General features: G+C 36.2%; 2 long non-coding RNA genes across 2 annotated transcripts in view; both read left to right on the forward strand.

Moving 5' to 3' along the window:
- LOC102901286 overlaps window positions 1-15,228 on the forward strand; it is a 134,269-nt gene that overhangs the window by 37,349 nt on the left and 81,692 nt on the right. Inside the window, exon 2 of the long non-coding RNA XR_002743217.2 lies at window positions 9,207-9,284. This is a non-coding gene — a long non-coding RNA (uncharacterized LOC102901286). The remainder of the gene's footprint in view (window positions 1-9,206; window positions 9,285-15,228) is intronic.
- On the forward strand, window positions 9,291-11,308 carry LOC111560911. The gene is made up of 2 exons (XR_002743218.2): window positions 9,291-10,280; window positions 10,837-11,308. It is a non-coding gene; the product is annotated as an uncharacterized LOC111560911 (long non-coding RNA).

Genomic DNA, 15,228 nt, shown 5'->3' on the forward strand with positions numbered 1-15,228 from the left:
TTTTTTTTTTACTTGCTAATGGCTACCAAAAATTTTTCAGTTACTTATGTGGTCATATTTTTAGCTCACACAGTTCTGGTAAAGTTCTGCTAGACAGTTCTGGTAAAGATTTGCTCTACTTTAGCCTCTCATGATTTACTAATAAGTGCCTTGCCTTTTTCTTTTACTTTATGTATCATTGCTTCAGACAGCACTATAGATTATACTTCCTGGTCTACGTGTTTCCTTTTACAGCCTATGGAAAAATTTTGCCATGCAATGGCGATCTCCTGATAATCTAGAACCTCCTGTATTATGAATGAAACTTTCAAAACAAGACCCCATACTTCCTGTAGTTCGGTTGGCACACATTTTCAGCAGGTTTTCAGCACTGCTGAACACCCAACACAGCCAATACCACTACCTGTTATTAGCACAGCACATCATAAATGAGGCAGATAACATTCTCTGGAACAAGATTGTGCTTTAATATTAATTTGAGGGATTTTTACATATAATCTTGATTGGTATTATATAACATACTGTTCTTTCTGATTAAAATTGTTAAGATGCAGCCACCCCCAACTCACTTTTTGTGTGGATCATGTCAGACAAAACACCGTCTCTTTAACCGTAGGGTATTTTTCTTCCTCCTCAACCCCCATGATCAATGACTAAAGAATATTTCCGTGCTTTAAGAGAATATGACAGTTGTTCCCTATTTGCCAGCTATAAGCACCTATAGTTTTGTATCTCATATTCTGTATCCTATATGTTATATAAGACATATATGTTATACATGTATGTGTGTGCATATATGTGTGAATGTGTGTTTATGCATATTTAAACTATGTCCTTTCCATCTACTGTTATCAGTTAAAGTTATTCACTAAAAGCTACTTTCATGGTGTTACATACTGTGGGATGACCATTAGTTGATGTCAAAGGAATAAATTATCATCAGAGATAATCTGACAGTTACTTAATGTAACTGCATCTTTACTGAATATATTAATATATGCATCTCACGCTATGTACTCATAAACCTCAGAAAAAAATAAACTTCTGTCCTGATTTATGGATAGAAAATTGACTTCTGAATTTACTACCCACTACCAATAAATAAAATGATTTTAAAACCCTGTTAATTTTTCACTCTGCTTACATTAGTTTTCAGTCAATTTAATCCATCCCAGGAAATACACTTGCATGAACATGACTCAAAATAGATGAATCATTGAAATTCATTCCCCTACAAAAAAGGGAGCTGTACAGACATGACTCTGAATAACTACCCACCATTAGCTTCCCCATGGAACTCATTTTTTGGTTTCATTGTCTGTCCCTAAAAAAGCTGAAAATATCATTCAGAAAATTGCTGATAGCTTGGAAGATGGGAAATCTCAAAATATGTTCTGAAGCCCAAAAGCTGTATAGCAAATGGAGTGAACAAAAAGATGCAGATAGAATGAGTCCACGCGCACAGCTTGTTCACCTGCCCTTTTCAACTGTGCGGCGCTCCCATGTGCATTGATTTCACGTGTTTACGTGTTAAGAAAAGATTTCTTAAGCAGTGCAGTATGGTTGGGATTTGGTACAAAGATGAATTAAGCATGCATTAAACATGCTTTATGATCTAATACTTTAAGATGTGTGATTTGACCTGTCCCTAAAATTAACAGGATAATATAATCCCATGCACAGTTCAAGGTGCTGTAAGATTTCAGAAAGCAGGGACAGTTGAAAGTTATGAATATCAGAACAGATTGTTTTTCTCCTGTTAGCAATGGTCATGAGAAGTGGGCACATTGATGGACACAGTAAAATGTCATCCAGATTCTCCAAATACATTTGAATAAATATGGAAGAAAAATGCTGTATGTATATATGTTATATATGTATATATATATATGTATAACATATATATATACACACATATAGATATATGTATATACATAACTTTCCAATTGAATTTAATTTTAGTTCTTAAAGAATTTAAACAAAAGTTATAATGACAGAGGTAACATTCAGAAGCCTTCTCTCAAGTTGGTTTGGTTTTTATATTCTTACAACTCTGAACTCTATTAATAAAGAGGAAAATATAACTTGAGCAAACTTAACAGATGATCTGCAAATATGTGTTGTTATTTTTCTACAAGGAATACCATGTACTTATATAAAGAGAAACATTTATTATCTGGACATTTTTCGAGGCTGCAATGAATTTTCCATGATTTCCCTCAAAAACAACCTGGGGAGAGGGTAAAGCACATCATTTACAGAAATGCCTATATTATTTCTGCTATAATGAATTGACATTTACAACTTTATGAGGCCCTAACAAATAGGGGTGTGTTTGGAGAGGGGACAAGGAGGTAATAACTTCAGCACAACAAGAGAGGGAAATAAATAAAAGTTCTTCTTGTCTCTCCTTTGCACCAGTATTTTGGCATTATGCAGACAAAACATGTACACCTGATATAGTCAAGTGTGGTTAACCTCCTTTTTTGCTCTGCCCTGTACCAACTCTGCTGTATTGAATTCAGCTTGGTGAGCAAGGGAGTCTTTAAAAGCTGAACAATTCATAGCCTCAAGGACTCTTAAACTCAAGACATTTGATTAACCACAAAACCGTGGAAATGTAGACAATGGTCAAATCTATTGGTCAAAATAGTATTCAAACCGAAAACCATACAGATTATTTACAGAAGCGTGGGATCTGCCAGTGAACCTAGACTATGTCTGAGAGATGATCATTTTGCTGGAGCCAGGGCTCAGGCTTTTTCTACAGCCAGATTTATAAAATGGACTCCATAGCTTAATTAATCCAGGCTCTGACAAGGACTTCTTAAAAGTAGAAAATAAAAGTAGATTGCAAAGGAAACATGATCACTTCAGGATGAACTACAGTTTGGACCACTAATGAGAAAAATAACAAAATTAGACCTGAGGATGTCTAGAGTGGATGTTGGTTTTACGGTGCCTCTTAATTTATGTCACAGACACAGAGGAACACGAATGCTATTTTTGCTATGTTTTAATCTTCTGGCCAAATCCTGTTCTCATGTTTGACTATTTGGGTGGAATGCACCGATGCGATCTGGGCATAAATGATATCCTTTTACAGACCCTTCCCAGGTCTCTTGAGAAACTATTTCTGTTCTCAGAGGTTACCTCTTGAAAAATGAAATGAACTCTGGAACATGGCAGTTGGATTCCACCGTATGGTGAGCATTTTATTAACTACGATGCCAAATGATTTGTGAGAAAAGGAATGGAATGTAGGGTTTTTCCCTCAAATATATTGTAATCCATTGAAGACAGAATAAAAATACCACATTAAGGAAATCAGGTTACAATCTGTGTGTGAGTAGGAAATGCTGATTTAAACAGTATTAATTAGTCTATGGAAGAAGCACTGTTTAAAACAATTATTACTCTATTCTTTAATAAATGGCACACTATATTATGGCCCCTTAATTACACAGAAAATATATGTGTATGTCTCAACACAGTGCTGTTTTATTTATGTTTAAATTTTGTCCACTGTCTCAAAGCCCTACTGTGTATAAGAATAGATGGGCTATAAATGCAAAGTAAAGCTAGTGAAAGTTCTATGACTTCTATGTGTATTTCTAGAGGAATAGGGCTATTGAACAGGTGGTGTGATATGTTAAATGTACCATGAACTAGAAGTCAGAAAACTTTTGTGTGAGTCGTGCTGTCATTGTTAACCAGTTGAAAGCCCGTAGGCAAATGTAATCACTGACACAGTTCTGGACTTTGAAAAATAAAAAATAAAAAATAAATTGGACTATGTCATCCCCAAAATATATTTTCTCCCAGTGTCCTCTGACCTCTGTTCCGTGTGAAATCTATTCCTTTAATAAATCCTTAGGAGGACCTGTTCTTGGTGTATGGAAAACAACCAAGAATCTGTCCCACAGCTACCCTGTTTTCATAGACAGAAACAGATGAGATTCTATGAGGAAATGGCATGTATCATGAAGGAAACAAAGCATGGTGTTTTGCAAAAGAATGTCTGTGGGGTTACAGTGGGAAAGACCCTCTGAGGGGTGATACTTCACAGTCAGAGCTGAACCATGGGAAAGACCTAGGAAGAAAGAATTCCAAGCAGAGAATTAACAACTGCAAGAACGAGGGTCGTCTGGCTGGCTCAGTAGAGTGTGTGACTGTTGATCTTGGGGTGGTGAGTTCGAGCCCCATGATGGGCATACCGGCTACTTAACAAAAAATGCAAGAACTGAGAATTAAAAAGGAAAGAGAGAGGCGCCTGGGTGGCTCAGTAGGTTAAGCGTCTGACTTTGGCTCAGGTCACGATCTCACGGTTTATGAGTTCGAGCCCCACATTGGGCTCTGTGCTGACAGGTCAGAGAGTGAAGCCTGCTTCGGATTCCGCGTCTCCCTCTCTCTCTCTCTGCCTCTCCCCCACTCATGCTCTTTCTCCCTCTCTCTTTCAAAAATAAATAAACATTAAAAAAATTGTTTTAAGGGAAGAGAGAACACCATAGTGGGTCTGGAACCCGGTGGGCAAGAGGAGATGCTGGGGTGCAAAAGCCATCAGAGGGCAGATCTTGGACTGCCTCATAAATCAGCATTCAGTGTGTGGATTTTATTTTATGTTATTAATATTTATTTTTGAGAGAGAGAGAGAGACAGAGCATGAACAGGGAAGAGGCAGAGAGAGAGGGAGACACAGAATCCAAAGCAGGCTCTAGGCTCCGGGCTGTCAGCACAGCCTGACCCGGGGCTCAAACCCACAAACTATGACATCATGACCCGAGCTGAAGTTGGACACTTAACCGATTGCCACCCAGGTGCCCCTCAGTGTGTGGATTTTAATCTTAGATGTCTGATAATGGCATGAAGGGATTCATAATTTTAAAAAACAACCCTGGTGGCTGGGTATAAAAAATCACTGGGACAAGTCTTAGATTGGGCTGCTAAGACAGAATAAACTGGGTTGCTTAAACAAACAAAAACAAACAAAAATGTACTTTTCACCATTCTGTAAGCTGTAAAATCTGAGATCACGGTGCGGCCAAATTGAGTTACGGTGAGAGCCCTCTTTCTGATTTGTACATGGCCCTCTTCTTGTTGCCTCCTCAAGTACAGAAAAAGGAAACTCCCTAATGTCTTATAAGGGCACTAATTCTGTTCATGAGACCTCAGTCCTCATGATCCAATTACCTACCAAAGCTTCCACCTCCTGACATCCATCTCACTGGGGGTTAGAATTTCAGCATATAAATGTGGCTTGGGGGGGGGGGAGTACAAACATCCCATCTATGAGAGAAAGGGAAGGTGGCAGATATTAGACTAGTTCATAGACTATGAGGATAACAGCTGATGGGGGTGGTAGTGAGGTGAATAGATTCAACGTAATCAGTTTTGAAGTGAGGAATTGACAGCAATTGCTATGATAGTTTGTTCAGGGGTGAGTAAGAAAGCAAGACTCCTGACTTTTAAGCCTGAACAATTAAATGAAATGGTGCCACTTACCATAATGGGGAAGAATACAGGAGAGACAGGACATTCATGCAGTTGGTGGGTGGATCCCTTCTAAACTGATTAATTTAGATACGCTTTTAGATATCCCAGTGTAGATAGATGAGTCAAGAGCTAAAAAGTCTTGAGATGCTGGTAGAGGTTTGGAATAACAGTTTATTAAGAAGCTTTAAAACCAAGGGACTGAATAGTAACTAGTCTCTGAGAATAGATTTCCTATAAAGACAAGAGTTACATGAATGGTCTAATGGAAACTTAGTTGGGGTCTGGAAGTTTCCAAAAGGAGCCAGCATACCTACCTTGGGGGTTGGGGATTTACCTCAGGCAAGACCTGGTGCTCAGATTTTCATGATCAGAAACTTGATAGGTCTACACAATAAGAAGCAATTCCTTCCTCAGGGACACAAAAACCAATAGTTCACAAAACTGAAATATGAAGCCAAATCATAATTTGTTAATTAGTGTAAGGACCAGATAATTTTGAAATGAAAGGCATCTATATTTAAACAATAGGAATTTCTATAAATGGAACTAAATTTTACTTAGGACCCTTCTTATGCTAATCCTTTAAATGCCCCTGTTCTGATGCTGATTCTATTATAATTAGAATTTCCTACACTGAAAGGAATGTGTTACCTATGTTAATAGAATTACCTTGAGGTAGTCTACCTCTCTCCTGGAATGGCTTACCAATAGCACCATAAATACTTTGGTGAATATTTTCTTTCTTAAAGAACCTCTGAATTGTGCTTGAATTGATGTTACAGATACTTGCCTCTGCAAATCATGCTTGAAGGCTCACTTTCCTGACAAATCTCTCTCTCTCTCTCTTTTTTTTTTTTCTGATTGACAAGTTATTTTCTCTGAATATATTAATGGACTCAGTGAGATTTCTTCGGTATTCTTAACAATTCTGTTACTTCAGATGTATTTGCCTATATCTCAGCTGTGCATCAATTTAATAAATCTCTAGTTGCAATGGTGTGCCTCTTGCATGCAGGTTTCGGGGGGAAACCTATAGGTGCCCTATAAGATCACAAATCACTCAACAGTCTTTCAGTAGTACTTAGTTGGCTGTTTTTATTGAAATAACCGAAGACTAAAATTTTTCTCCACAATATGAATGGAAGAAAAATAAAGTATGTTCGTGATAAATTTGAATTATTCATATATTCAATTGACCATATTTTGCCCAGCCCCAATATGCCAGTGAAACAACTCTTGTATGGCATTTCACCTCTTTAATTTGGATATTCAGGGGACGTATTTAAAAGTTTATTTCTTACAATTTGTGAGCCCAGAATTATTTCAAAGTAACTACACTTCATCGAAGAATTTATAGATTACCTTTGAAACTCAAAGCAATCCTTCTATGTGTGGAATTTCCTGGTTAGTAAATATTAAGCTAGGATTTAGAAACTCCTATCTCCTAACATTTAATCTTAGAATATTGATAGCTAAGATTTCTTGTTTTTTTTTTTTTTTCCTATGAGCAGTATTTTGCTAGGTACTTTAAAAAAAATCTCATTTAATCAGCACACAAAGTAGGTCATTGTATTTTGCTCTATCTATAGCAAAATAAACTGAAAAATTATATGATGAAATTTCTGCCTAAATCCTCAGAACTGTGAAGAGATGCCACAGGTTTTGCACAAAGGGAAGCTGACTTCAGAGTTCATAAGCACTGAACCATAATGATCAATTATGGGAACTTTATTGAAGTATAATTAACATAGTGCTGTGTTAGTTTCAAGTGTATAATATAAGGATTCAACAATTCCCTACACACTCAGTGCTCATCAGGATAAGTGTACTCTTAATTCTCTTTCTCTATTTCACCCATCACCCCTACCCACCTCCCCTCTGGCAGACATCAGTCTGTTCTCTATTTAAGAGTCTGGTTTTTTTGTCTTTTTTCTTCATTTATTTTGTTTCTTAAAGTCCACATATGAGTAAACTCATATGGTATTTGTCTTTTCTGTCTGGCTCATTTCATTTGGCATCATACATTTTAGGTCCACTCATGTTGTTGTAAATGGCAAGATCTCATTCTTTTCTATGGCTGAATAATTATAAATATATATATATATATATATATATATATATATATATATACACACACACACACACACACACATACACATATACATACACACACACACCACATTATATGTATATAATGTATATAATGTATATGTATATAATACCACATATGTATATAATGTGATATATATATCACATAACTTCTACACATCACATTGTGATATATATCACATTATATATATCTCACATTACATATCTATATATAGATACCTCACATTATATATATATACTAGATATATAGATATACCACATTATATATCCATTATATATATATACCCATTACACATTTCTTTATTCATCTATGGATAACACTTGGGTTACTTCTATATATTGGCTATTGTAAATAATGCTGTAGTAATCATTGGGGTGCATATATCTTTTCAAATTAGTGTTTTCACTTTCTTTCAGAAAATACCCAGTAGTAGAATTATTGTATTAAATGATAATTATATTTTTAATTTTTTGAGGAACTTTCATACTGTTTCCCACATGGCCGCACCAATTTGCATTTCTGCCAACAGTGCACGAAGGTTCCTTTTTCTCCACATCCTTGCCAACACTTGTTATTTCTTGTCTTTTTTATTTTAGCCATTCTGACAGATAGGAGGTGACATCTCACTGTAGTTTTGATTTGCATTTCCCTGATGATGAGTGATGCTGGGCATCTTGTCATGTGTCTGTTGGCCATCTCTATGCCTTCTTTGGAAAATGTCTATTTAGGTCCTCTGCCCGTTTTTTAATTGGGTTATTTGTTTCTTTGATGTTGAGTCATATATATTCTGTATATATTTTGAATATTAACCCCTCATCAAAGACATCGTTTTCATGTATCTTCTCCCATTCAGTAAGTTGGTTGCCTTGCCATTTTGTTGATGGTTTCCTTCATTGTGCAAAAGCTTTTTATTTTCATGTAGTCCCAATAACTTAATGTTGCTTTGTTTCCTTTGCCTGGTGAGACATATCTAGAAAAAGCATTTCTATGCCTGATGTCAAAGAAATTACTACCCTGTTTTCTTCTGGGGGTTTAAGGTTTCAGGTTTCACATTTGAGTCTTTATTCCACTTTAAGTTTAGTTTTTTTGTACAGTGTAAGACAGTGGTCTAGTTCTATTCTTTTGCAGTTTTCCCACGATTATGGAAGCTTTAATTCTCCAAATGGTCTTCATTTTCATGAGACCTCCATAGTTTGTTTTTCTTTAAATTATTATATTAAATAATTGTCCATTTTTATTTGTAACACTGATATAATGTAATATAATATAATATAATATAATATAATATAATATAATATAATATAATTAAGATAAGATAGTAATCACGTGAAGGAATAGTGACATTGTTAATAAAATGACAGACCTAGTCAAGTTTGCAAATGGAGTCCTATAATCAGTCCTGAAATCATTATCAGGTTTATGTAATGTTATCCGAAATAAATAGTAAAGTTTACAACCTGAAATATATTCTCTTTAGAAATACCACTCAGTAGCTGAGATTATGACATGCTAATAATAAAGTCAAGAAAAAAAACAGGCTTTGTGGATTACTTACTAATTTTGTTCAAGAGTACCTTCATTTCATTCCTTTTTTTTTTTTCAGAAAAGTTACTCCAAGCATGAATCTTGCAGTATGTCTTGCAGTTATCTTCTCATGCAAAGAACAGCAAAATATACAAAGGTATTTATGTTGCTTGTTTTTCCTGGTAATTATTGCAAGAAATGGCATCTACTTTTTTGTTATATATACTCATCAATATTTCATTTGCAAATGAAGTAGCACTTCATGAATTCTTATATAACCTTCATTCAGCCAGAATATGCTCTCAATATGATACATAATAATCTCAGAAGTCTGGATAATAAATTATCTCAGATGCTTTCTCTGAGGTCTGTAGAAAAATTGGAGTCCCTAGCCACAGAGGTTAATTGCTGATACTGTCCCCCACCTACCTTTGTTCTGATAAGCTTTCACTTGCTTTAACCATCTGTCTCTACCACTTTGCCACTTCAGAGATCTATTATATTAGAGCCTTACAATGCCATTCTGGTATTTCTTTCTCTTCTCTCTCTCTCTTTTCCTTCCTTCTTTCCTTCCTTCCTTCCTTCCTTCCTTCCTTCCTTCCTTCCTTCCTTCCTTCTTTCCTTCCTTCCTTCTTCCCTCTCTCTCTTTCTTCCCTGTTTGTGGTCCCCTCTGCCATGAAATATGAGGCAAATTTCATAAAGTGAGACTTGAATTTTCCTTTGACACATCACCATGTGCTTCTGCAAAACCTTCCTTCTCTGCAACCCATGGAGTAATTTACTGCCCTGAACAGTTTTTTGCCCTGTGGTAAAAGTCTTCGATCAAGGGTTTCTATCCCTCTTTGGTCAAGTCCTACAATCCTGCCTACAAGTCCTCCTGACTTCTGCCCTCTTGGTATATGACAGAGACATTTCTGACTTGGTGACTAAAAGTTCTCAAGACAAATATGGTAACAGAATCCTTTCCGTGGCTGAGACAATGCTATGTGTTCATTCGATTATCTTTCTAAGTACACCTACCAACTGCAAAACGGGCTCTAGCTGTTTTCTGCGACATGATTCCACACTCACCTGATCCATGATGATTGGACCAGTCATCAACACAATATGGAGTCACCTGTCCAGAAATTAGGCCTGGGCAGAACAACTTCAGGTAACTGACTGCTAAGTACACTGAGGTACAAGGAAAACTAAGTTGGTATTAAAGTTCTGAGCTTCATCAGCCTCTATGTTAGATTGCTTGACGTGTTATCTGTCTACACATCAGTGTTCTTGCATACAAAATGTGGCTGAACTAGATGCTGCCAAAGGCCCGTTGCTTGGTTTCTTTGAGTCCATTTCTGTTTATGCTCCTTGATTTTAGATTACTTTTTTGACTATGCATTAAGCCTCCAAATCTAGACTGGGAACTCTCTTTCTCTTCTTCCATGATATCTTGTGTATTGCTCTATCTTATCTATTGCAGCATAGTATTCCAATTATCCATTTACTTGTGAAATGCCACACTTAACCTATGAGTCCGCTAAGATCAGGGATTCTGGAGGCCAGCACATAGAAGAATATTATTTTTGAGTTAATAATTAATCTCTTAATAACTATATACACAAAAGGGTTGGGCTCCTAAACATAATTTACAGCAAAATTCCAGATAATTCTGTTTTGACAAAGAATTCTCTCTCTTCCCTGAAATATCTGCAATGTGCTACAAGACTACAAGACCTTTACCAAAAGCAGATGTTGTGAAGTCGGATGAAGCCATCATTCAGACATGTGGAATGTCCAAAACTGTCATTTTTTGGCAACCATAAGTCTGCTCTGGTATCTCGATTCAGAGACATGGACTATTTTCTGCAGGATTGTATTATAAATAGTTCATTTAAATCTCAAAATTACAAAGACTGTTTAAACTTGTATTTGGGGTCTAACATGAATAATCACTAGTTCTATTTTTCTATTTTTAGTTCTTATCAGATTGGCAAATAGTGTATATTAGATCATATTAAGTTTTATTTAATATTATGGAAACTATTTTATAAGTTACATGTGAGTATCATATATTTTTGGATGGTAAAGTGTGTTAAGTTTGGGGATATTATTATTAGTGTTTTTGAGTAATATCTGAAGCCATACCTTAAATTCCAACTGGCGCCGAGGTAGACTAATTAAAAAGCATAAAGTGGTTTTACTAGTCACTGCATTTTGTTTAAACAGTTCTATCCATGACTACCATTTAGTTCTGATACTTTATGAGACTGAGGCTTTATGCTTATATTTGAGGAAATACCAGATTTGGGGAGAATATTCCCCATTTTGCCTGTATATACACCAAAATTACAAGAAAAGAGCAGACAAATAGAGTAATCATTCTAAAGATGCAGAAAATCCTTACAGAAAACAATTTAATTTCTAACTATTGGCATGGTAGGTAGCAAATCCATCCAATTAGAGGCAGTGGGAGTGCCCATCACTCGCTGAGATACCCCACAACCAAGGAAATGGACGGAGGTGTGAATGTGGACCCGCTTGGCAAATGACAAGACCCAGAAGCACACCTTCATGAAAAAAGAGTGATGTCAGAAAATTTTGTGAGGCCTTGGGGAGACTTGGAGGCATGTTAGATAAAATATTAGGGAATTAAAATAAGTTCTGGAGAGGGGCGCCTGGGTGACTTAGCTAGTTAAATCAGACTCTTGGTTTCAGCTCAGGTCATGATCTCCTGGTTTCTTGAGTTCAAGCCCCTTGCTGGGTTCTGAGCTGCCAGCAGGGAGCCTGCTTGGGATTCCCTCTCTCTCTCAATCTCTCTCTCTCTCTCTCTCTCTTTCTCTGCCACTCCCCCACTCACGTTGTCTCTGTCTTTCTCAAAATAAAAATTAATAAACAAAAAAATAAGTTCTTGGGACATGATTAATCGCTAAGTTGCTTCTTTTCATCTTTGCTGCAGGGTGTCACTTTCTTCTACCCTCCACCTTTTTTCTTTTTTTTTCTGCTTCTAATACCATATGCATTTTCATTACAGAAATCCTTGAATTCAGAGTCATAAGGTTATCTTCTCAACTATATACTAAACACCCCAAAATTGATATTATCTTTTAATAAAATAATAAGTGGTGTTTTTGATGAGCATGTGAGAAACTACTATATGTGATGTATTTCTCTTTCAGCTAAAACCCATTTGCATATTTTAAAACATAAATCTTGTAAGGGAAACACTTTCCTGAATCCATTCCTGCCTTTCCATATCTAGTTCAACTGTAGTTGTTCAATGGCATTGATTAGGAAAATACAGGATGATCTAAAGTCATGAATTTAGAAGGCAAGCGCGCAAAATATTTTTGAGCCCTAACATAAAGTGTTTCAGTTTATTGCATCCTGCCAGAGAATTTTGACCAAAACCCTAGAATCTGATGTCTTTATGAAAGGACTCAAATTCTAAGCAACACTAGTAAAACCCAATGTTTCTTACTATCGAAAGAGTGACTATATATAGGGAATTTTCCAAATATGTATCTGTTCTTCTACATTTGAACTCTTCATTTGTGTTCACTGTTATACAGAAGATGAATTCTAAACTCTTTGCATGATCCACAAAGTCCTCTATGTTATGACTTTAGACTGCTTTTTTAATATCTCCTTCTTCTTTCTTCCTATAAACAGGTCCTCCTTAGTAAAGAGAGTTGTAACCAATATGCATTTTCACTAAATATGAAAACGTAGATGCTAACATCCATATTCGGGCTTTCAGAAGAAGCCCAATCCTACCATAATGGATAGAATTAATTTCTAGTTTACCAAAATAAACCTGAAATTGTATCAAAATTAATTATAGCAGCTTTATCCAAAAATTAGTAGACAATTTTTTTTTTAATTTCACATTATCCTACAAGAACAATTATTTCTGAACACAGTGGCAGCTGCTGGATTATTCCTGTAGTTACTGGACTACACATGTGCAATGTTCAAAGGACATTTGTTTTCCTTTGAGATAGAGCAACACTAAAATGTTTGTTTTGACTTCCCTACCTTGGTACTTATGGTTGTGGCCTAGTCATTATTTTATCTTTCTCTCTAAGATGACCTACTGGGCTATAGATTTATCACTCATTCATATGCTAGACTGGAAAATATGATTCATGATGTTCGGGACTTTTATTGATGTGATCCCCAAAATGAAGCTTCACATACTAGGTGACAAAAAGCTTTTTAATATTTTTCAAGTATGTACCTAATATGATTGTCTCCATTCAACATCTTGTTTGTCTTGTTTTAATTTATAATATTTTTATGAGTTCCACCGATTCATACAGAAGTTGTAAGAAAAATTGTCCTGATGTATGGGCTCAGAAGTAGTTGGTTTTAAGGTAATAAAACAATGTTCATGTGCCTCCGCATTCATATTATGCACACTTCCTACAATATCTTTGTAACAGATTGATAGCAGCAACTTTACAGAGAAGTCAAGGAAGATATACTTACACTCTGGATCACATCAGTTCCGGTTACTTGAAAGGAACTGCTTTATATTCAAGTAACCATTAGTATTGAACAATATCAAGAGTGGGAAAACAATTTACAATGTATAATTTTAATCCTTTCTTTTGTTCAAGAATCCTCCTCAACGAAAAACAAAAATGCTCTTCCTTCTTTTAAAAACATTTATGTGAGAATAAAATGGGTGTGATCTAATCTTTCCTGAATGTCACAGAGTTCTTCTTCAGCTATAGGATAAAAAAAAAAAATATTGAAAGCAATCACCCATCTTTGTAGTCATGGTCATTAATTCTGTTTCATAAAAGGTGTTCTGTAATTATTTTGTTAAAAAAATCAACTGAAAGATCTACATATAACTTTGCATACTAGTGATCACTAAATCACTTATAGCCAATAACAATTACATGTATACACACACACACACACACACACATTATATTTACTTATTTATTTTGAGAGAAAGAGAACAAGCAGGGAAGGGGCAGAGAGAGAGAGAGAGGGAGAGAACCCCAGGAAGCCTCTGCACTGTCATTGTGGAGCCTGATGTAGGACTGAGTCCCACGGAACCATGAGATCATGACCTGAGCTGAAACCAAGAGTTGGACACTAATGAACTGAGCCACCCAGCTGCCCCCAAGATGTTTTTTTTTGTATAGATTTTCTATTATAGAATACTCATTCAATCTGTTTCACTCTCTTGTTAGCTCCAGGAGATCCAATAGGTGCTTATCTCTCAGCAAGTAAATAAAGCAGAAGGAGAGTTAAATTCATCATTTGCCATAACAAATGACACAGATGGGGTGGCTTAAACACAGAAATGTATTTCTCACAGCTCTGGAGGGTAGAAGTCTAAGATCAAGGTGCCTGCTGCTTCAGTCCCTGACGAGAACCCTTTCCTGGTTCCCACGTAGCTGTCCTCTCATTTGATTCTCACATGGCAGACTACAGGCCCTTTCTCTTCTTATGAGGACACGGATTCTGTCATGGAGGCTTCATTTTCTTGACCACATCTAAACCTAATTACTTCCAAAGGCCCTAGCTATAGCCTTATGAAATGTATTTTTTTAATAATAAGACTTGAAAGTCAAAATCACTCCTTGATCCAGAGGCTGCAGGATAAATATCGTGTTAGCAGGCATGAAAATAATAGTAATTTCATTGTGCATCTCCATGAGAGCTCTTGGGTGACCATGCGCATTGTCAATGAGCAATAATATGAAAGAAGCCTTTTTTTCTGAGCAGTAGGTCTCAACAGTGGGCCTAAAATATTCAGTAAAGCATGTTGTAAACAGATGTGAAATCATCCAAGCCGTGTTATTCCATTTATAGAGCATAGGCAGAATAGATTTAGCATCATTCTGAAAAGCCCTAGGATTGTCAGAATGGCCAATGAGCATTGGTTCAACTTAAAGTCACCAGCTGCTTTCACCCCTAACGAAAGAGTCTGCCTGTCCTTTGACTTTGAAGCCATACATTGATTTCTCTTCTCTAACTGTGAAAATCTAGATGGCATCTTTTTCCAATATAAGACTGTTTCATCTACACTGAAAATGTGTCATTTAGTGTAGCCACCTTCAGTAATGATCTTAGCTGCATCTTCTGGGTAACTTGCT

The sequence above is a fragment of the Felis catus genome, chromosome B3 (assembly GCF_018350175.1).
Source record: "Felis catus isolate Fca126 chromosome B3, F.catus_Fca126_mat1.0, whole genome shotgun sequence".
Taxonomy (NCBI): domain Eukaryota; kingdom Metazoa; phylum Chordata; class Mammalia; order Carnivora; family Felidae; genus Felis; species Felis catus.